The 23,010-nt window shown below is 44.4% G+C and overlaps 1 protein-coding gene across 1 annotated transcript in view; it reads left to right on the top strand.

Moving 5' to 3' along the window:
- Positions 1-3,567: 3,567 nt before the first annotated feature.
- The window catches only part of LOC117868046 (cystathionine beta-synthase-like), a gene marked incomplete in the record, with an annotated part of 57,166 nt that continues 37,723 nt past the window's right edge, over positions 3,568-23,010 (top strand). Inside the window, 2 exon segments of the mRNA XM_034753639.1 lie at positions 3,568-3,708; positions 14,733-14,785.

Genomic DNA, 23,010 nt, shown 5'->3' with positions numbered 1-23,010 from the left:
CCTGCACATAATAGAAACATAACCCTTCTTTTAAACCAGACACTTTTCTTTAAAACTGTGCCAGGAAGGTTGTCAGGTGCTAAACATTTTAAATATCCCACCTGTCAACGAAACCATTATTTTTATTTGAGAGACAGCTTTCTTTTTATTTAATTTATTAATTAATTAATTAATTCTAGGGAATGGTCTTTGTTTCCTCAATCTAAAAACAATTATAAATCATGTATAATTTGGGCACTCGTGTTACAAAGTGTAGACCGCTGTCTTTCCTTATGCAAATCAATAAGGGATGTACTTGAGTAAAGGCTACAGGATCGGTTTTGTATTTGATTGTAGAAATCAATCTTGGCTAATACCACATCACTTTTATTTAAGAACATGACAGAAGGAGCTTGCACAACTTCGGAAATAAGTAACTAGTGTCTTAAAAGCCTAATACACTCCCTTTCTCCCTGTCATTGTACAACACAACTTGGTAAATTGGTTTCAGTCAAGGGTTAGCGATTGTAGCTGGTTCCTCTGCTGACGTTGTCACTACGTTTCAAGCTATCTGCACAGACAGGTTAAATCTGAATATCCTGTCCTTTTATTCTACATATGTATAATCTCACTCTACAGTGTAGAAACTACTTTAAAAGCCTTCAGTGCCTGAGAGCTGCATCTTTGAATTTTTTTTAAAAGTAATAATTCTGCTACTTGGGAGCTAAATGTTTATTGTACAGTATCACAGCCCTGCCTCTGTTCTAAACAGTGATTTTTGAAAGTAGAATTCCTAAATTGGTTCTAATTAAATATACTCATTATAACTAGAAATACTAAATGTCTATTTCTCTTTTCTGACTAAATTGATATATCACAAATTTAGAATTGTTTACTTTGTATATACACAAACATCTTTGACCTGGTTGGTGGACTAGTCAACAAGGCTGTTTTGTTTAGTGGGGTCTCTGTTTTTCCACAGTCACTGTTTATTTTAACAATTGCCTACAACGGTAAGTCATGTATATGGAAATCAGCAAAACCCATATCTCATGATTCCATGTGTGTGTATCACAGGTCCAGTCTTTGTCCTCATTGATGTCAGGAGTGAACCCCCATAATACATGATCTTCCATGCTGATTTTCCTTAACAGTACAGTAGTGGTGTTTATCTGTAATGGTGGTCAATCTGCATACTTTACCCTTTTGTTCCTGGATTATTTTAAAATCTGTTTTAAAACATTTTTATATGTCAAATACACTCACTGCAGTTTGCACTAATTAGCACCCAGATCCAAAGGCAACAAAGAGGTTTAGGCTTTTTCTGCACATACACATTGCCCTGGTTTAACTTAAATCAGTGTATAGCCCTGTGTAGCTGCTCTTTTAGTGATTTATTTCAGTCTAACTAAAACCTATTTCTAATCAACCTAAATTAAACTACTGTAAACCAGGTTTATATCTGAGTGCTCAAACAGCCTTTTTGTACCAATATGGCTATTTGAAATTGCACTTTTAATTAAACCAGTACAACTGTGTGTGAAGATGAGCCCTAATACCATTCACACAAATAAAGTGAACAGGATGTGGCCACTTACTGAACAGTCAAAACTTGGGAACTCTAAAGTCTCCTGTGCTGCACCTCCTGTGTCTCATTCCTGTTCTTGTAGACTATTCTATACAGGACAGGCTATGCCTCCCCCCCCCAATCCTTTTAGTTCTTGGTGGTTCTGCCCACTGGTAAGTTTCTAGCCCTTGTGTTGCAGAGAAGGACTTGAATGTATGTGGTATTTCCTAACCATCATTATTTTATGCTTCTCATCCACTTCCATCCTCCCAAGCCATCCAAAGCTTGTTTTGGTGGCCGTTAAAAATTCTACATATTGAGCAAATTTGTGGCTGAGAGGTACTAGGGCTGCTCATCATGTGGTTGAAACTGAGTTGGCTCTTTTGCTGAGCAGCCAATAGTAAACTTTGGCAACAAGGAGGAGCTACTCAATAATGAAGAGGCATCACCTGAACTAAGCACAAGATGGTTTTCCAGTTGTGGCTCAAATTGACTCTCTCAGTGGCCTTCACCATTTTTAGCTTCGATATTTGTAAAATGGGGATGATAATGAGGATTAATCATCACAACACACTACAAGGGAGTTAGTCACTGATTATAAAACCCTATATAAATGCAAAATATTGTCCACTTTGGCCTGAACCGTTAACCACTATTTAGGGTTTTGCAGGGTTGTTTGTTAGGAGGAAAAACTGAGTGAGGTATATACTTTGGTGCAATCCTGTTTGCCTCTGAGTGCTATTCTGTGTAAATTTTAAATTGCCATTTTTCCTCCAAAAATTGGTGCATTGTGTGGCTTGATACCTTATTAAACCCCTAGGCAAGAACTGCGTGTAATGTTATGAATTGCTACTTGTGCCTTGAAATTCCTTGTTTGATTATCACTGGTTTATTGGGTAGGAGTGGTGCTACTCCTTTTCAAATTGAAGTAGCTGCTGCTACTGGAGTGGGATGTATTTTCCACAGTGAGTGGGAGAGGTGAGATCAGATTGGATGAAAATGCTACTCCTGCAGGAACAGGGTGCTGCTGGCCTACTATCTTTATATTACATGTAAAACATCAATTAGAAATTCACTGCTTATTTGAATTATTGACATCACAAGGCTACTGTGGCAGCATGCTTGTGTCTTCCTTAGGTTGGAGACTGAGGCCCAGATCCTCAGAGGTATTTAGGTGCCAAACTGAAATCAATGGAAGTTAGGTGTCCAAGTATCTTTGAAGGTCTAGCCTGAGTCCTTAAAGGGCTGCAACTGGAAGACTCCCTTCAGCAAAGCACTGAACATTTTGACCCCTGATACTGCATATGGATAAATCCAGTGGGACTACTCATATACTTAAAGTTAAGCATGAGTTTGAGTTTTTCCCTGGGTCAGGGCCTGAGTGCTCTGTCCCTTTCAGCAGCCAACCCTTGTTTGCCCATTAAACACAAAACCAAACGTTCTCATTTATTGTTGGGTGAAATGCTGTCAAATAATGTATTTCTACATATGTTTACTAATATCCCACTAGGTCCTTCTGATGGCACCCACCCAGAATAACAGCAGCTGTCACAGATGCAGAGCTGGGGCATGTATGACCCTGAGCTTGCACTAGCATCCATGGGGACAAAGGGGCCTGCCTGAACAAGTCCAGTTGCAAGATTGGGGCATATAGCTGTAGCTAGCTTCCTGGCTTGGTAAAGAAAAAAAATTATTTTAGCCCTATTCCTTCTATACTGGATGCTGGTGCTTATGTGATGGGCTAAAGGGATGGACCTAGGATGTGTGCTCTCCCCAGGCAGCCAGAAGGCTGGATGCTGCTAGCTCTGAGCTCACACTGTAGCCTGGGCCCTGCCAACAAACTGGCCGGCTACAGCCTCCCACAGCGGGCTCTCAGCCCCCTCGCTAAACACACGCGCAGGAAAGAACTTGCGCAGGGCCAGGGCAGCGACTCTGCTTTTCTATTGGTGGGGCGTGTCCCCCCCTCCGCCCACGGCCCGGCCAATCAGCGCGCGTTCCCTCTCCAAAAGCTAGCGAGGGTAACGACTGGGAGAATTCGCTTCGCACACGCGCAGGGAAACAGCTGGGGGGCGGCGGCGGCTGCTGCTGCGGGCCGGGGCGTCTCATCCACGCGCAGTGGGACTCAGGCTGCTGCCGCCGCTTGTCTCGTCCTGTCAGTCCAAGTAAGTGCAAGCGGTAGAACTGCTGCTGCTGCGGCGGCGAGCAGCTGAGTGCGGATGGGAGAGCTCGGGTGGGGGTAGCGGGGTGAGGGACAAGGGGACTGGGCAGCCCGAGTGGGCTTCACGTTGGCTGGGGAGCTGCACCGCATTGCCGGGGGTTCGTCGTTGTTGCCTGAGCTACGTGTTCTTTGCGGGGGTGTGTGTCCCTTTCCTGCCAGTTTCCGATTGCATCAGCTGCTGCTGCAGGCAACAGCTGATAGATGGGCTCGTAAGAAGTAAGGTCACCCAGGTGGTAGTAGTTACGATGACGAATAGGTTCCGCTTCCCCCTCCTTTTTTTCTTTTCTCTTTTCGTCTGATTTGGAGATTTCCCGAATGGGAGCGAAAGCATTCTGTGTGCCCCGGCCCCGCGCCATCGTTACATCACTATATTTCTCTTCTCCTCTTCCTCCCCCCTTCCCCCCAATGCAGACAATGGTGGAGATTGGAATCAACAGCCTCTCATGCTGGATGGTGTAGGGTAGGGGTTCTCAAGGGTTGGGACCCCTTGGGGATCCACCCCAAACCCTGCTTTGCATCTAGCATTTATAATGATGTTAAATATATTTTTAAAAGCCCTTTTAATGTATGGGGGGGGTTGCACTCAGAGGTTTGCTGTGTGAAAGGGGTCACCAGTACAAAAGTTTGAGAACTGAACGTTGATGTGATGGTCGGAGTTGGGGAACAAAGCTGTCAAGTTCTTGTTACTTTGTCCTGTGGTCTTTAGGCAATTAAGTGCATGAAATAAACCACTTGTACTGGTTGAAATCTGGAGAATGTTATCCTGGTGGATGAGATTTTGACCAAATGCCATGATACATAATCTGTATATTAATGTGTGACCGTGTTAATCTGGCACATACAGATACCAAGGTGCCAAGTTCCAGTCATCTTTTATTCCAAGTCTTGCTGAACTCAGTGGTGCTCATAATATGCTGCACTAGAAACACGAGCTGCTTTAGGCACCTAGTGCGAACTAGAGTTACAGATAGCTTTTGCAGATGGGATGAGTGGATAGCTTTCTCCAGTTACAGTTCAGAGGGTAAATGGTGTTTGATCGGATTTTGTTCTGACAAAATTCCAATGTATTAAATTCTAGTGTTTTTAAGATGGGTAAAGCTAATTAGAACATGATGCAATCTGCTGCACAGTAGAGAGAACATTGCTGGATGGGAAAAGCCTCTTATCAAGATGATCTCTTGTGTATTAATTTATCAAAAATCTTATTTGCTGTATTCATCTCAGTAGAACTTATCCTGATAAATGGATAGTAAATATTGTTTTTCCACGGGGGGGGTATTTTTAAAATGTATTTGGAGGTTATTTTGTTTCCTGGGGTGAGCAGAAAAACAGAAGGTGTAGGGAAATACTCGATAGCAATGGATGATTTGCAAGTAATATCGATTAATGGAAGGCTTGTGGTGCCCAGGGGTTAACATTTTTGTGGGAGAGCCACTAGAAATGTAAAGAAAAGCACAAATTTGGAGGGGAAGACTGGGAGTTGACTACTGGGAAGCCTACATCTGTTATCAAGTGAGTCTCCTTTGCCTGTTTGATAGCATATAGGTCATGTTTGGCTGCTTTGTTGTGTTACTGTTCCAGTTTCTCTCCCTGTCCCTTACAAGCTTGGCACTAATTCTTTGTCTGACCATACTGGGCTTCCCTCTGCCAAAAACATGAGGGCTCTTAAATGTTCTTCTTACAACACTTGTGTAGCTTGTTAAGGCTGGGGAATATGTTTTGTGTGGTTTTATACAGCCCCTGGTATAGTGGGGCCCTGAATATGATTGGAGCCCCTGAGAGCTACCACAGTAAAAATGATTATTATAATGCCAATAAAACAGTATTGAATTGACCAGTAATAGATCTGATTATCTCCCCCCCCCCCTTTTTAAATAAATACAGTCCCTCATTTTTTCTGTATATCCCATATCTTTCTAAGGGCTTGGTCCTGCAAGATGCTGAGCATGCTGGCCCTAATCCAATGAAGCAATTAACCGTGTGCTTCACCATTAAATAAGTAATTGTCCTATTTATGCCACTGGGACTGTGGTGAATTGGAGTCAGTGCTCAGCACCATGCAGGACTGAGCACTCAATAAGGGGAAGGAAATTCCAGAGTAGTGAGGGGAGTGAAACAAGGGCCTGGTGACCTCATATATCATGAGAATAAAATGGGGGAGGGGCAAAATGGAGGGAGAGAAATTGGGATGGGGAAACAAGCATGTGCTGCTGGGTGAAAGTGTGTGGTGTGTGTTTGAGTTTTATAAAAAAAAAAAAAAGTTGCTTAGTCTAGTAATTCCGGGACTAAGAAACCCCACCATGCACAAAGTTTAATGAGATCGTTGCATACTGTTGCTTGAACAAGTTTTATATGCTTTAATCCAAATGCTTGGGGGATTCGGTTACCACAATTCTACCTTTATTGAGTGTGACTCAGCAACTCTTAAGTCTGTAATTTACCACATACCATTGTGTGTGGGGTTGGAAAAAGAGGTGTGTAACTCAATGCTTCTGTTTCAGTCACCTTGGTGATGCAACAGCACTGCTCTAAAAATAAAAAGACAAAATCTGCTTTTTTTGTTTGAATATGGGTTTGAAGTTGTTACAGTGGATTTGTTATGATGTAGCTCTGCTTTTTGGCAAGCTTGCTTCAGCGTTGTGTCTCTGCCAAGGAGACAGGTGATTGTCTGTTATGCTTTAACACATTAAGGGAATTTATGTTTAAAATCTAACTTGAGGGTGATAATTTTAATTTCTTGAGGTGTTGGATTACAAGAAATGTCTCTACCACATGACTTGTAAGGGGAGCCTCTAGAAATGTTTTGCTCTCATTTTTAAAGAACAGTGCTGTCAAGTTAGTTTAATTTTCTGGCTAGTCCACTCACTACCGCTAATCTAAACTGTTTTCATGAGAAGCATTATGACGTACTTCTCTGTATTTGCATCAAGCTCCTATTGTATCTGAGGCTTTGTCTTTATGCAAACTTAAACTTGTTTAAGTCTGATTGTTCTGGGTGTGTTGTAGTGGTGTGTTTTTTTTGTTTGTTTGTTTTTTTTCCAACTGACTGACTTAAGCTGATTCAACTTAATATGGATAAACTTAATTTCATTTTTAAACCTGGAGAGCCAGATATAAATAGCTATGCATATCCAACTAGGGATTTTCACTGGTGTAACTAAATCACACCTTTAGTTAAACCAGCTAGCTCAAGGGCGGGCACAGACAGCAGCAGCCATGAACCAAGCAGCGGGGTACACAATGCAGATGATTGCATGTGGAAGCTGCAGTATGTACATGGTGCTAGCGGGGGAGCCTGAACTGAGGTATGTCTGCATGAAGTGCCGCCTAATAGAGCTGCTGGAAGAAAAGATCCGAGGTTTGGAGATGCAGATAGATACCCTGGTAGAGTTTAGAAGGGGGATCGAGCAGCTGATGGAGAAAAGGCAAGGAGTGGCTGAAGGGGACTGCTCAAGGGTACAGGTGAAAGCAGGGGCAAAGGCCTGGGGGGGGGGGAAGGCCAGGGGGGAGAACAAGGGCAGTGGAAGCATGTGACCGTGAGAAGCAGGCCAAGGAAAAGGATGGCCAGTGAAGGAGAAATAGAGCTCAGGAACAGGTTTGGGTGTTTGGAAAACGAGGAATGGGTGCAGCAGGTGGTAACTTGAAGGTGGGAGGGTGAGGAAGAAGAGAAGAGCAGCTAGTCCCATAGAAAGGGGGAGGAGTTGATGGAGACAGCACCAAATCTGGGCCCCGTGAGGATACAGGATGGCATAAGGGGGATTATAAAGGAAAATAGTAATGGACAGGGGTTGCAACTAGAGGGAACGGGATAGATTAGTAGATCGCACTGTCACCGGGCAAAGGCAGGTTTACGTGATTGGGGACTCCTGATTGAGGAGGTTAGACAGGCCTGTGACCAGGGCGGACACAGAGAACAGAATGGTGTGCTATCTATTGGGCGCTAAGATACGGGATGTGGACCTGTGGTTGAAAAGGATCCTAAAAGGAGCAGGTAAGAACCCCTTGATCATCCTTCACATAGGAACGAATGACACGGCTAGGTTCTCGCTGGAGAGAATCAAGGGAGATTATGCCAGGCTGGGGAAGATGCTTAAGGAAATCGAGGCTCAGATCATCTTCAGTGGGATTCTGCCTGTTCCTAGAGAAGGGCAGCAAAGGGGTGACAGGATTGTGATGATAAATAGTTGGCTAAGGGAGTGGTGCTATAAAGAGGGCTTTGGGATGTACGGCCACTGGGAGGCTTTCGGGGACAGAAATCTGTTCTCACAGTACGGACTTCACCTAAGTAGGGAAGGAAATAGACTTCTGGGAGGGAGGCTGGCTCATCTCATCAAAAGAGCTTTAAACTAGGAATTTGGGGGAGACAGTTGGGAGATGTCCAGTTAATCTCCACACCAGATTATAACATTGAGAGGGAGGACGATGAGATAAGAACAGATAAACCGGGGGGGAAGAGATTGGACATGAGGAGGGGGAGGATGGATACTAGACTAATAGGTCATACTGACGGTACGGTGTCTGTACCAAATTGGACAACGAATGTGAGAGAGGCCAAACGGCATAAATTAAGATGTTTATACACCAATGCAAGAAGCCTAGGTAACAAAATGGAGGAATTGGAGCTCCTGGTCCGAGAAATGAAACCGGATATCCTAGAAATAACCGAAACGTGGTGGAACGGTAGCCATGACTGGAGTACAGGTATGGAAGGGTATGTGCTGTTTAGGAAAGACCAGAACAAAGGCAAAGGTGGGGGAGTAGCATTGTATGTCAATAATGAGGTAAACTGTAAAGAAATAATGAGTGATGGAATAGATAAGACTGAGTCTCTGGGCAATACTCACACTGGGTAAAAGAACTACTAGAGCCTCCCCTGGGATAGTGCTTGGGGTGTGCTATAGACCGCTGGAATCTAGCCTGGATATGGACAGAGAACTCTTTAATGTTTTTAGGGAAGTAAATACTAATAGGAACTGTGTAATCATGGGAGACTTTAACTTCCCGGATATAGATTGGGGAACAAATGCTAGTAACAATAATAGGGCTCAGATTTTCCTAGACGTGATAGCTGGTGAATTCCTTCATCAAGTAGTTGCTGAACCGACGAGGGGGGATGCCATTTTAGATTTGGTTTTGGTGAGTAGTGAGGACCTCGTTGAGGAAATTGGTTATAGGGGACAACCTTGGCTCAAGTGATCATGAGCTAATTCGGTTTAAACTAAATGGAAGGATTAACAGAATTAAATCGGAGACTAAGGTTTACGATTTCAAAAGGGCTAACTTTAATAAATTAAGGCGACTAGTTAGGGAAGTGGATTGGACTAACATATTTATGGATCTAAAGGTGGAAGGCGCTTGGGATTATTTCAAGTTGAAGTTGCAGGAGTGTCGGAGGCCTGTATCCCGAGAAAGGGAAAACTGTTCATGGACAGGAGATTTAGACCAAGCTGGATGAGCGAGCGTCTCAGAGAGGTGATTAAGAAAAAACAAAGCGTACAAGGAGTGGAAGATGGGAGGGATCAGCAAAGAAACCTACCTTATTGAGGTCAGAGCATGTAGAGATGGAGTGAGAAAGGCCAAAAGCCGTGTAGGGTGGACCTTGCGAAGGGAATTAAAACCAATAATAAGAGGTGGTATAGCCATATAAATAGGAAGAAAACAAAGAAAGAAGAAGTGGGACCGCTTAAGATTGTAGATGGAGTGGAGATTAAGGATAATCTAGGCATAGCACAATGTCTAAACGAATATTTTGCGTCGGTCTTTAATGAGGCTAATGAAGGGCTTAGGAATAGTGGCAGTGTGATGGATGGGAATAAAGGAGTGGGGGTTGACATTACCGTATCCGAGGTAGAAGCCAAACTCGAACAGCTTATTGGGACTAAATTGGGCGGACCGAATGATCTTCATCTGAGAATATTAAAGGAACTGGCGTGAGAAATTGCAAGCACGTTAGCGATAATTTTTAATGAATTGGTAAACTCGGGGGTGGTACTGTTTGACTGGAGAATAGCTAATGTGGTTCCTATTTTCAAGAGGGGAAAATAAGTGACCCGGGTAACTACAGGCCTGTTAGTTTAACATCTGTAATATGCAAGGTCTTGGAAAAAATTTTGAAGGAGAAAGTAGTTAAGGACCTTGAGGTCAGTGGCAATTGGGACAAATTACAACATGGTTTTACGAAAGGTAGATCGTGCCAAACCAACCTGATCTCCTTCTTTGAGAAAGTAACAGATTTTTTAGATAAAGGAAATGCGGTGGATCTAATATACCTCGATTTCAGGAAAGCGTTTGATATGGTACCGCATGAGGAATTATTGGTTAAATTGGAAAAGATTGGGATCGATATGAAAATCCAGAGGTGGATAAAGAACTGGTTAAAGGGGAGACTGTAGCGGGTCGTACTGAAAGGTGAACTGTCAGGTTGGAGGGAGGTTACCAGTGGAGTTCCTCAAGGTTCGGTTTTGGGTCCGATTTTATTTAATCTATTTATTACTGACCTCAATGTAGGAGTGTGCTGATAAAGTTTGCGGATGACACAAAGTTGGGAGGTATTGCCAATTCGGAGAAGGATCGGGATATCCTGCAGGGAGATTTGGATGACCTTGTAAACTGGAGCAATAGTAATAGGATGAAATTTAATAGTGAGAAGTGTAAGGTTATGCATTTAGGGATGACTAACAAGAATTTTAGTTATAAGCTGGGGATGCATCGGTTGGAAGTAACGGAAGAGGAGAAGGACCTCTGAGTCCTGGTTGATCGCAGGATGACGATGAGTCGGCAATGTGACGTGGCCGTGAAAAAAGCTAATGCGGTCTTGGGATGCATTAGGTGAGGTATTTCTAGTAGGGATAAGGAGGTGCTGGTTCCTTTATACAAGGCACTGGTGAGACCTCATTTGGAGTACTGTGTGCAGTTCTGGTCTCCCATGTTTAAAAAGGATGATTTCAAACTGGAACGGGTACAGAGAAGGGCCATTAGGATGATGCGAGGAATGGAAAACTTGTTGTATGAAAGGAGACTTGAGGAGCTCGGTTTGTTTACCTTAACCAAAAGAAGACTGAGTGGGGGATATGATTGCTCTCTTTACATATATCAGAGGGATAAATACCAGAGAGGGAGAGGAATTATTTCAGCTTAGTACTAATGTGGACACAAGAACAAATGGATATAAACTGGCCGTCGGGAAGTTTAGGCTTGAAATTAGACGAAGGTTTCTAACCATCAGAGGGGTGAAGTTCTGGAACAGCCTTCCGAGGGAAACAGTGCGGGGCGAAAGACCTCTCTGGCTTTAAGATTAAGCTTGATAAGTTTATGGAGGGGATGGTTTGATGGGATAACGTGATTTTAGTCAATAGGTCAATAACGTGCCATCGCTAGTAATTAGTAACAATGGTCAATGATGGGATATTAAAAGTTACTACAGAGAACTTTTTCCGGAGGGTCTGGCTGGAGAGTCTTGCCCACATGCTCGGGGTTCAGCTAATCACCAAATTTGGGGTCGGGAAGGAATTTTCCTCCAGGGTAGATTGGCAGAGGCCCTGGAGGTTTTTCGCCTTCCTCTGCAGCATGGGGCAGGGGTCGCTTGCTGGGTAGGGGTCGCTTGCTGGAGGATTCTCTGCGACTTAAAGTCTTTAAATCATGATTTGGGGACTTCAACAGCTGAGTCAAGGGAGAGAATTATTCCGGGAGTGGGTGGGTCAGCTTTTGTGGCCTGCATCATGCGGGAGATCAGACTAGATGATCATAATGGTCCCTTCTGACCTTAAAATCTGAGTCTGAGTAAGTTTGTGTGCTGACTAGGTCTGAGAGTGCCTTACTTTTAGGCTTTCCTGCAAGAAACAGGTAATCCAGAACTGCTAACTTCAACTCTGTTCAGTAGGGACAGGTGCCCCTTTCCACCAGCATTCATCACAGATATTGCCCAAGTAAGAGATGTAGCATAGGACCTTGGAACAGTAGCTGTTTACTGAATTGCATGTGGAACTAGGAATTGAGATCAGAATTCTATTTCTGGCTCTCTGTAACCTTGGGTGAGTCACTTAATCTTCTCTGTGTCCCCATTTCCCCACTTGTACAATGGAAGGAATAATACTTGCCTCCCTAAGCTTTGTAAAGTACTCTGAGATCTCTACATTAAGGGCATTATAGAAGTGCAGAGTATGTCTACATATTTATGCACCGGGGAGGAAAGGTCAGATCTGCTTTTAGTATAAACAAAAGTAGTCTACTTAAATACAGAATTGGATAATGAAAGTTACTATCTCCAGATTACGAATAGAAACTTTCCAGTCTCTCTTCTCTAATGCTCTCATGCTTTGATATTTGTAGGAGTAGGGTTGCCAATTTTGGTTGAACGTATTCCTGGAGGTTTCATCAAATGACAGTCTTTAATTAAAAGATTAATCTTTAATTTCTGAAGACTCCCGTACAATCCAGGAGGGTTGGCAACCCTATACAGGAGTCTTGTTAAGCAGAAAATCTGTTGGACTGGTATTAAAAAAAAAAAAAAAAAAAAATCAGCAAGGTGATCTGACACACCCTCAAATTTCATGAGAAGTCATGATACTACTCAGTACACCAGTCTCTCTAGCTCCAGATCTGTGTGCAGGCAGCCCTCTTTTCTGTGTGAAGTGTTAACATGGGACATTTTGCTGAACTTACTCTGGGTAGTCTTGCATCCAGTGTTCACCATTACTTTGCCATCAATCCTAGTTTTAACATCCTGGTAATGTTAAAGGGGCAGGGGGAAAATATAGGTTTTATTTCAAGCCACAGAGGAGGACTTGGATATATCTGTTCAGCACTGAGGAAGAATGATATTGATGCAGGGAAACACCAGTACATTCATCTTCATCTATAGGATAAGACTGTTGCGAGAGAATTGGACTGAATAGCTTTGAACTCTGGGATCCTCCAAAAGCTCCTCTGTACCTCTCTTGAGATGTACCTCTTCCACAGAGCCATAGTGTAATTCAGGTAGGCCCCACTCCAGCAAAGCACATGAGTAGACCCTTTGGCTTCAATTGGACTACTTGCTTAAGGTTAAGCATATGCTGAGTCATGGCCCTAAAGTCCTTCCTGAGCTTGCCTCTTGTGAGTGTTTATAAGTCACCAATTGCTGCAATATCAGAGTACCACAGTTCTTGGAAAACCACAGTTATACACTAGTTTAATAAGGACTCAGATTTCTCTGCTTTCCTGCTTCGCTACCCACAGTACAGTCATGTCATCTCTTCTGTGTCATGAGGCATTGATTGGCTGTTGCCTGGGATGTAACAGGACAGTTTCTTCTAGCATTGGGAGAAGGGTGCATTCTTAACCAGAGCACTCTTCTCCATGCTTTGTTCTAGAATGTGACTTTCAAAAGCACTCTGTGTTGGCCTAACTCTGCTCCCATTGAGGTCAATTAAAGTTTTTTCATTGACTTCAATGAGAGCAGGGTAAGGCCAGCTCAGAGTGCTTTTGAGAATCCCACCCCTAACACTCCAGGAACAAATTGATTAAGAATTGCAGTATCAGCAGTACTTGTGCCTGCCTCTGAAGATCTAGGCAATGAAAAATGATGGCCCTTCCAGAATTCATGTAATGTTATACTAATAAGTTCGTGTTGCACTTATCCGCAGACAAAGCATTTTCTCTCCTGATGACTTGCAGATACTAAATGGCTGCAGCTGATTCTTGTATCATTCCTTAAATAGATGTTAGAATGCATAGAAAACCAAACTTGTGTTATGCTGCTAAAAATAAAAGTAATACCTTAACTGAGAGAGAAAAAAGGCCTTGCTAACTGATCTGACTCAAATGTTTGGGACCATTAGATACTGACATCAAATTTCTCTTTCCATCTTCCACCCCTTTCTGCAGCAAACTCAAGTCAAGAACAAGGATAAGTAGTAGAGAAATATAGTCCCATTCTCCAGACAAGGCAGGATGGAGTCCTGCATCCCACTTTCTACTTGGCATTCAGCCCTTAGATCTCCATCAGATCTCACTCGTAAACCGTTTGTGTTTGTTTTTTGGGGGTGGACATCTTAGCTTCAGGTGCGAAGCTCAAAATTAGGCTGTTCCAGCAAATATAGCTCTCCCTATGGCACTTTTGTTACAACTGGTTTAAAAAGAGAGAGAGCCCTGCTGACAAAGCTAGGCTACTGGTGGTAAATGTGTGGCATCTACCGGTCAGTAGTACAGAGAGGAAATGAAGCAGAGGTTTCTGGTTCTTTAGCAAAGGAGATGATGAGAGTTCATAGGGGTATCTGATGTGTCTAGAGAGGAAGTGTACGTTCGATGGTAGGTAAGTAGGTATTGTGAGGGGGGAATATCCAGGGGAAGATGGTCTTGAGGGAGGCGATAATGGATCTCTCCATGAGTAGGGGGTGTCTCTGAGAGAATGGCCTTCCTCACAACCAGGGGTGCTGGACCGATTTTTATAGTGGGGGTGCTGAGAGCCATTGAACCAAACTGTAAACCCTGTAAATAAAGAGAGCCACTTCAAGCCAAGAGGTGTGACAGCACCCCTAGTTCCAGCACCTGTGCTTACAACCCTGTTTCAATGAGGGCAGCAGGCTGCTAATATACTTTTTGTCCAGCACATAGATACAAGCTCTTCTGTAGCAAATATTCAAGCATATCACTCTTTGTACACCTGGAAGGGATATAGCAACAAGGCTTAAAAGCTTTATGCGCAGACTGAAAAATCTGAATTGGTCTAGAGTTCCTGCTAGAGACCAGGCTACTGCCTTCCCCTTGTATAGCCATTGCTCAAGGGACCTTTGCAAAATCACATGGAAGCTGTCTCTTTGCTGTTTATTGCTACAATATACAACCTTTCTGTTCTTTACCCACTGCAGCCAGCCAAATGGCACTCTTCAAAGATGGCATTACTTATTTCAATATTGTGCACACAAAGAAAGTTGTTCTTTCTCTTTAAGAGTCTTTCAAAACCATTTTTTTCACTCATTTTTGTTTCAGGAGAACAAACTGTTTTGGAGACCCCTGAAGCAAGAAGTTCAAGGCATTGGGTGGTAAGTATTAGGTTCATAACTGACCCTCTAACAGCAGCACGTGTTATCACTAATAAAATAACCAAATCCCTTCCTGTTGGGCAAAACTCTCTCTGCCTTCTTCCTTGTTTGAATATTAAAAAAGATATTGGCTGTGCCAGAACAGTGTTCTCACTGGGTCTGCTTTGTAAACGCACGTATCAACTTAAATTCTGTGGACCCATAATCTCGTGTCTGTACATAGATGCCAACTGTTTTATCGATCATATGTATACCTGTATGTGCCTCAGAAGAAGTCATAAAAACCTCTAAAATAAATTTACTGTACCAAAACTGTCATGATATTATGGATTGGTATCTCAGGACTCAGGAGAGGGTTAATGGTGACTATTTAAAACTGCTTAAAGGCTTGGAGTGTTAGAATCCGCTTCAGGGAGATGGATTAGTGGACCGAAGGCAGGTTTTCATCAGTGGTGCATGATCAATAAAATTTAGCATAAAATTTTAGAATCATTACATGGTTCCACTGTCTCGTGGCTCTCCAGTTTATTAAATTAATATTACCTCTAGATACATAGCATGTGTCTGTTTATATTATAGTGGCACCGAGGGACCCTGATCAGGATTGTGCTTAAGTGCTGTACAAACATGGAAGTAGTCGTAAAAATATTAAGAAAACGCTTGGACACTTTCAAAGACTTAAGCCAGATACTTTTTCTAGTTGCCGAACATACAGCTATGAAGGCATGGAAAAATCCCAATCGTGCCCTCATACTTTCTCGAAGTCCAGCCAACTGTTTAACTTCATATACACCTCTACCTCGATATAACGTGACCCGATATAACACGAATTCGGATATAACATGGTAAAGCAGCGCTCCGGGAGTGCAGGGCTGCGCACTCCGGTGGATCAAAGCAAGTTCAATATAATGCGGTTTCACCTATATTGCGGTAAGATCTTTTTGGCTCCTGAGGACAGCATTATAACAAGGTAGAGGTGTATATGCTTAGACTAGCTTATAAAGTATGGAGTCCCTTTTTGGATTTTGCCTTCGAACACCGGAGACATTCATTTTGTATACATGCAGGCAGCACTAGCTTACAAGTGAGAAGAACTCTCAACAGTTCTCTTCCATAACATAGTTGAGCTTGATTGCTCCTTCCCCATGGGAGGGGCCAAAGGGGGAGCATTTCTGCTAGCTTTTGCTTTTCCTTGTGGAGTTTCCTCCAGATTGCTCCATTGGAGGAGAAGTTTGTAGGGCTGCTCAGTGCTGTGCTTCTCATAACACCTACATTTGGTAGCCCCCAGCAGGACTGCAGCTTCTCCTTCAGGCCACTGGGGTAAGGAACTATAAACAGAAAATCTGTCCGTCTTCCCCTGCTCTCATTGCTGGCAGGGCCATCCTTACCCATATGCAAAGTACACAGCTGTGCAGGGCACCAGGAAATTTTCCTGGTGCCCTGCACAGCTGCGTACTGCTCCAGCCCCAGCCCTGCCCCCTCCCCAGGGCCTCTGCCCCAGCCCCGCCCCCACTCCCCTGAGGACTGCAGCATGGCCCAGCCTGCACTGACTGGTGGTGGGAAGTGCAGACCCTGCCCCAGCCGTGCTGCTGGTGAATGCTGGGGGGTGGTTCCCCCCTGCCCCCCAAGCCAGCCCCTTCCCCCCCCACAGGCCTGCCAGAGGTCGGGGACAGCCCCCCCTCCCCCCGCTCTGCCCCCTGCAGAGGCTTGCCCCCCCCTTGGGGGGTGGGGGTGGGCTGCATAGGGCCCCAGAATAGCTAGGGACAGCCCTGATTGCTGGGGCCCACTCTGCCCTGCAAAGTTTGATGGGCGTAAGTGCCTTGTGTCATCCTAGTTGTTGTGCATGTATTTACACCAAAATATGTCTCCTGTCAATGTAAGCACCTTGTTACAGCAACACAATAACTGTGTGTCCACCTTTGTTGGATGTAAATAGGGGGAACCACATGAAAAATAAGGGACAACACTTTATTTTAAACATTTTAGAGAAATATCCTTTCCCTTAGCATATTGTGTATTTTTCCCTTGGGTGTTCATTTCTGTTGCCCTCAAGTATACAATGCAGTTATCACAAGCTGCAATTTTAAGGTTTAAAATGGTAATTATCAGTTTTAATACATTTCAATACATCTGTTTTAAAATCAATTAACCGTGTACATGTGCAATTGAAATTAAAGTTAATTTGAAGCTTAACATTGCAGAAACCAACTAAATATTGATTCTGTTAATCTGTCCAGATCTGTTTACGTGAGGAAAATAATCTTTTCACTGCTACATTAAAGATAGGAATGGATGTAATAAATTCCACAAGTTTTAAGAAATTGGGATAAGGAGGAGCTGGCTATCATGTTTTAAAGCTGACCTTTTCCCCTGCACACAGTACTCTCTGAACCTTCTTTGCAGTAAAACATCTTTGTTCATATGTGGTAAGCATTTGCTGTATACTTAGCCATTAATGAACCTTTCCCTTTCCAGAATTCTTTCTTAGTTCTTCCTAGCATCTCTTTACCTGTGTTACGAGTGCCTGTTAAAACATGATCAATATTCAGCAGTCTCAAAGAAGAAGCCATATCCATGATTTTTATTTCAGATGTGCAATTCATTGCAGTCTTAGGACAACACAAAAGGAGAACCTTTTTTAGTGTGTGGTTAGCTTATTAAAAAGCTACGTTTCTTCAGGCTGAATTCTACACGGAAAACAAGGTTTAACCAACAGTTACATTGCTTAGTGCTGCTCTGCAAAGGTTTGGTTTGGCCTTCCCTTACCCATGTGACAAATCAATGACATAAGGGAGTCAAGTGATGGGATGGACACCCTAACGATAACACCACCTCCCTATGTGGTGTAAAGCTGTGGTCATCCTATTTAGGCTGACCCAGTGTGAGTGTAGCTGCTGTATTTTTGTGTTGACTTTTGTGAGTCCTTCAGTAGCTGTCCCACAATACCCCTGTTCCTGCAAAAGTGGTTGTTCTGGTCACAGTTTTGAACTCCATTGCCCAGGAGTCCTAGAAACCCAAAACCTGCTGCCCCCCCCCCCCCCCAGCCCCTTTAGGTTTTTGAAATGCTGTTTCCTGATGGCCTGCCTTGGTGAGCACACCTACCAGCTCACCCTTGTGGGTGTCCAACCATGCAGAGCTCCTTAGCTGCTAAAGCAGGCAAAACATCATCGATCCTCTTGGACTGGGGAGAAGAGGCTGCATAAGTACAACTACTGAACAGCCACAGAAGTATTGATCTCTGTGCGCCAATCATACGGGGGGGATGCTGAAACAGGGACGAGCAGCAGGGTTCCGTGAAAGCAAAGAAACTTCGTCATGGTTTCCAGAAGGCCAGAGAGGGCAGCAACAAATCTGGTGCTGTCCTGCAGGCTAGTTGCTTCTACATTGACCTGCATGCCATTCTTCACCCTGCAGACCACTATGGTCACTTTGCAGGAGCCCAAGGTGGAGACTCCTGCCAGCAGGAGGTGAATGGATGGGGACATAAAGATGTGATGGTGGACTCAAAGCATGCTGCAAGCCAGGAATTGTCTGAAACTTGGCCAGAGTCAAACCAGCCCCTCTATACACACATGGATGAACCTGCTGGTGAAGGAGAGGGGAGTTTGGTAAGTGCCTGTGTGCATTTTTCCTTTTTGTTTTCACTTTTTTTGCTTTTCATTGCCCAAAACTTCACCTCCCTCCCTCTGTGCCCTTCTTCCCCATTTAGAAATGGCATCCATCCCATCCGCAATCTTAGAACAAAGGCACTCGCTTTTGAAGGCTTTCTTCCCTAATGTAATGGGAATAGGGAATAAATTCAAAAATACTGTTCTCACAGTTGGATTATGCAGTCCCCTTCAGATCAGTGTCCTGTGCTTGGGTAGAGGTAGAACAAACAGGTAGTTGGCATCTGCTTTTCAATTCTTTGGCTTGTTGAGCTAGGCAGGGAGCCCAGGCAGAGTACTTTATCTGTATAGGGTTGTCTGTTTTATTCTCTTGAGAGATCTCAATGAAACTTACATGGAGATACTTTACAGTCCTTTCCCAAAGATTTCTAGGGATGGCAGCCTTGTTTCTTCTACTAAGATAAGAGACTTTCCATGCCACTCTGTGATGAGTTCTGCAATGGTGCCAGGCGAAAACCGGCTTGGAGCCCACAGGCAGCTTTGGGATGCTGCTAGCAGCTGGGTTCTCTCCCTTTGTGCCTCATGAGTTAATTCCATAGGCTGCAGCAATCTGGGTGGATAAGTATTGCCAGCACACTCAGCACTTTCCTTGTACCTATACCAGATAGGGGAGTCCAACATTTTATAGTTTCCACAGTCCTCTTCTCCACTCTTCCCTCCCCACCCCCCCACTAGGCCATACTGACTATGGTTTGAGCTGCAGAATGGTGCTGTAGTGATAAGCTCCAAAGATGAAGTGACAATTAGTGTTTCTAAAGGTATTTATGGGAGTAAGGGAAAGGAGTTCTGACACTTTTCCCTTTTTCTGTGGTGGTTGCAAATCTAATGGTGCATTTTTCTGTTTTCAGCAGCAGCATGAGGCGTGGTGGCCTCGAGGGGTGCCCCTCTGCACCTGCTGAACGTCTGACCCTCAACAGGAGGAGCAAGAAGAGGATTAGGAGGATCTGTTCTGTGAGATCCTACAATCCTCTATGGCCTCAGACAGTGAATGCAGGGCTTGGAGAGGCCCCATGACCATGGAAAAGGTCTGGGAATGAACAGTGATTACTGCAGGAGAAGCAAAAGGACCAAGAGGCACATTGGAAAATGCACCAGGGTATAATGGGATTACTCAGGCAACAAACTCAATGTTCCATTACTCGCCTTCGTGCCCAAAGACCCTGAACTCAGCAGTCTTTCCAGTCCTCTGAGAACTCCATGGTCACTGCTCCCTATACCCCTAACACACCAGGTGGCAGCATGGTGTACCTCCTTACCTCTAGCACTCCACAGCACAGGGGACAACAAAGAGCGCAGTAGCTACACATACACGGAGCTGTGAAAACCGGTCTGTGCATGTGTTGCCATAACTTATACACTGTATTGGGTTTTACATACATGGATGTGAATGTTTACTTTTTAATTCCATTTTTACTGGGGGGTTAAAGTACAGTTCACCCAGTTAGTGTTGATAAAAGGTTGTTAATCTTGTATTTATTTGTTCTTTGATTTTGTTGCCTGTTTCTTTGCACACAATGAAGGTGCATTTCTGGAAACTCAGTATCTTGCTTAGCCTACCCCAAGCATTACAGAATACATAGCAGGTGGTGAAAACCCACCCATACTAAGTACAAGCAAATAAGTACACATGAGACACAATAAGCAACATAACACTACTGTGGCTAGGGTCACCAGACAGCAAGTGTGGAAAAATTGGGATGGGGGGGGGGGGGGAAAGGGGCCTATATTTTAAAAAAAGACCCAAAAATTGGGACTGTCCCTATAAACTTTACACATCTGGTCACCCTAACTGTGGCTGACTGTTAAAATGGTCTTAAAAGCCAGCATTTCTCAAGTGCAGCCACCAGGGCTGCATGTGGCCCCAGGGGGTTTTCCTGCAGCCATGACAGCCTTCTGAGCAGAGATGGGGGAGGGGCAAAGCAGTGGCTCCTCCCTGCTGTATCCAGGGTGGGGCTTCAGCCATGGGACCCTGGGGGTGGGCTTCAGCTCTTCCCCCCCCCCCCCCCCCGATTCAGCCATGGGGCCGGCCTTACCTTGTGCTGTGATCCAGAGGTAAAGAGTAGGGTGAGCCTGGGGTGTGAGGCTATGGAAGGGAGTTCAGGGCAATGGTGGGGAAGCAGCAGAGCCCAGGGAAGCAATGTGGGGGCCGGGAGATGCAGTGAGCACCAGAGGGATCTCTGGGGGCCAGGGGCACCACCGTACAACTGTACATTTTTTATTATAGAGTCTGCAAAAACAAGACCCTACATAAATAAATTACAATGATTTGGACTTTCATAACACTGGCAAATTGTACCTCCTGTATTAGCAACGCTTGTGAGAATTGTGCCGAGCTGCGCAGGGTCTCTGCTTCTGTCAGAGATCTGGTAGAGCCTGAAAAGCGGTGTGAGGGGCTGTGGTGTTTTTAAAAAGGCACAAGTAGTATGGGATGGAGAAAGTGGCAAGGCAGGAATTGGATCCCTGGGTGAATTGCCGGTATCTCACACAGCAGTGAGCTGGAAAGTAGCATGGGGTCTACTAAGATACCTACACATGGTATGACACATTCTGCATCAACAGAGGCACTCATGGTGAGAATGTGTAGCTCTGATGCAAGCACCTGCACATCCATGTGCCTGAGCAGTAGACAAAAGTCTGCAGCTGTATGCTGACATAACTTGAGTCAACCAACCTTTGTAGCAGAGGCTTGGCCTGGATCCAAGTGAGCATTGAGCAGCTGGGCTGGGTGAGGAAGAGACAGGTGTAGTCAACTGCCCTGATACCCTATCAGTAAGGGCAGTGTGGCAGTATCCTGGCAAGCAGTAAGATAAGAGGGCTTCATTTGTTCTCCCATATTAGGGAATCTTTCAGCTGCTGTTTAACAGAATTTCCAAATTTATCTGATAGCCCTCCTGCACAACTGTTACTAATCCTATTTACCAGTCCTGTTGTGACAGGTTTTCGTTACCAATCTGCCCGAGGCCACAGTTGATCAGGCTGAGGCCACAGGATCTTTTTTGGGGAGGAGATGACAAGGCACACCAAGTGTCTACATTTTAAAGCTTTATTGATAAAATAATAAAATAACAGCCGAGAGTGCTGGGAATACTCCCATGTCACTCGGGAAGAAAGAAAGCATTAATGCCCCAAGCCCTAACCCATTTTCATACTCGCACCCGCACTACCCAGACTGGCCAAGTCTGGGTGTAACGTCAGAAGAAGTAGGGTGAGGGGGAAAGGTGGATGGGAGTGCTGTCCTGGGCCCAGGCTGTCCAAGGATCTGCTGTGCTCTCTGAGTTGCTTCACCTTTCGGGAGAGTATTAAGTCCTGGGCTCCTTGGGGGGGAGGGGTGTCCGTTCAGGGAACTCTGCTCCTAGTGCTCTTTGTGCCAGTCCAAACTGGCTTTCTGTGATCTCTTCAACTTTCCCCAAAACACACCAGTTTCAGGGCCATGAGACAGTTCTGTTTGTTCCTGGTTGGCCTTTGCCATTTTGCTCCTTTTCCTAGCCCCTGCATTTTGTTCAGCAACTTTCCTTTCTCACAGCTGGGCTTGGGGGCGGGGTTGGACTCCCCCTCCCCCCCCCCCCCCTTCTGCCTTGGTAGGTAGCAGCTGGCCTTGGGCTGGAGTCAGCTTCTTATCTTCGGACTGAGCTTGCTAGCTGCAGTGTTGAATTAACCCGTTCTCTGCTTTCTTCTTTCTCCTCCCAAAAATAACTACTCACTTTTTAAAATCTTGGCCAGTCACTGATGTGTGAGTGACTTTATCTGAGGTTTGAGCCTGTCTCTGTAGAAGTGAAAAATGAGTCTGCGTTAGAGAATGTCCCATGAAGCTTTTCCAACAGTTTTGTTTGCTGCCAGTATTCTACCCTTGCAGATGGCTAATGCATTATGGCCTAACGCAGTGAATGAAGTTAAGACAAATAAACCTGAAGAGCATATTGACTAATTGATTCTTCTGAATTATTGACCTTCCGTGCTGAATGACACCCTAATACAGATGCACACCCTAGAATCCACTGACAAATTTTATCTTTCTAGGTTTATCCTGGGCAGAGATTTGGGCATGGGTCTAGAGGGAAATAGTGGAGATAACATGAAGAAGAGTGCTTTGATCCAAATTAGTTTTAGGGTGGTGGTCAAATTTAAAGCCGAATCAGGGTTTAGATTTGCTGGGTCCAAAGTTTCATAGGATTAGTTGCTGTTGTGAGATTCCTGCCATTGTGAGATGCAGTGTCACAGGAATGGCTTTCTCAAGCCATTCTGATTTGGAACCAAAATTGTAACTGAGAGAAATCTGGATCTGGCAATTGGGATCTGATTCTCTTCACCCTCCAGAAATTTAAAGAGGTTTGAGGGTCTGGTTTCAGCACGTCTCTAGAAAATAACTTCCAGAGCAAAAGACAAACCTGTTATACCCATCAAATGTAGTGGGTTTATAATCCTTTTAAAATAGATATGTTCAAGCAATGGGGTTTCTTATGTCCCGTCCCATGAGAATGCCTTTGGAAAAGACACGGATTCAGCTACCCTCCCCAAAAAAGCTATGTCACTGTGTGTGTGTGTGGGGGGGGGGGGGGG

The sequence above is a fragment of the Trachemys scripta genome, chromosome 1 (assembly GCF_013100865.1).
Source record: "Trachemys scripta elegans isolate TJP31775 chromosome 1, CAS_Tse_1.0, whole genome shotgun sequence".
In the NCBI taxonomy this organism is placed as follows: Eukaryota; Metazoa; Chordata; order Testudines; family Emydidae; genus Trachemys; species Trachemys scripta.
Note: the sequence above shows the minus strand (reverse complement) of the source record. Positions and strands in the feature narration are given on the sequence as shown.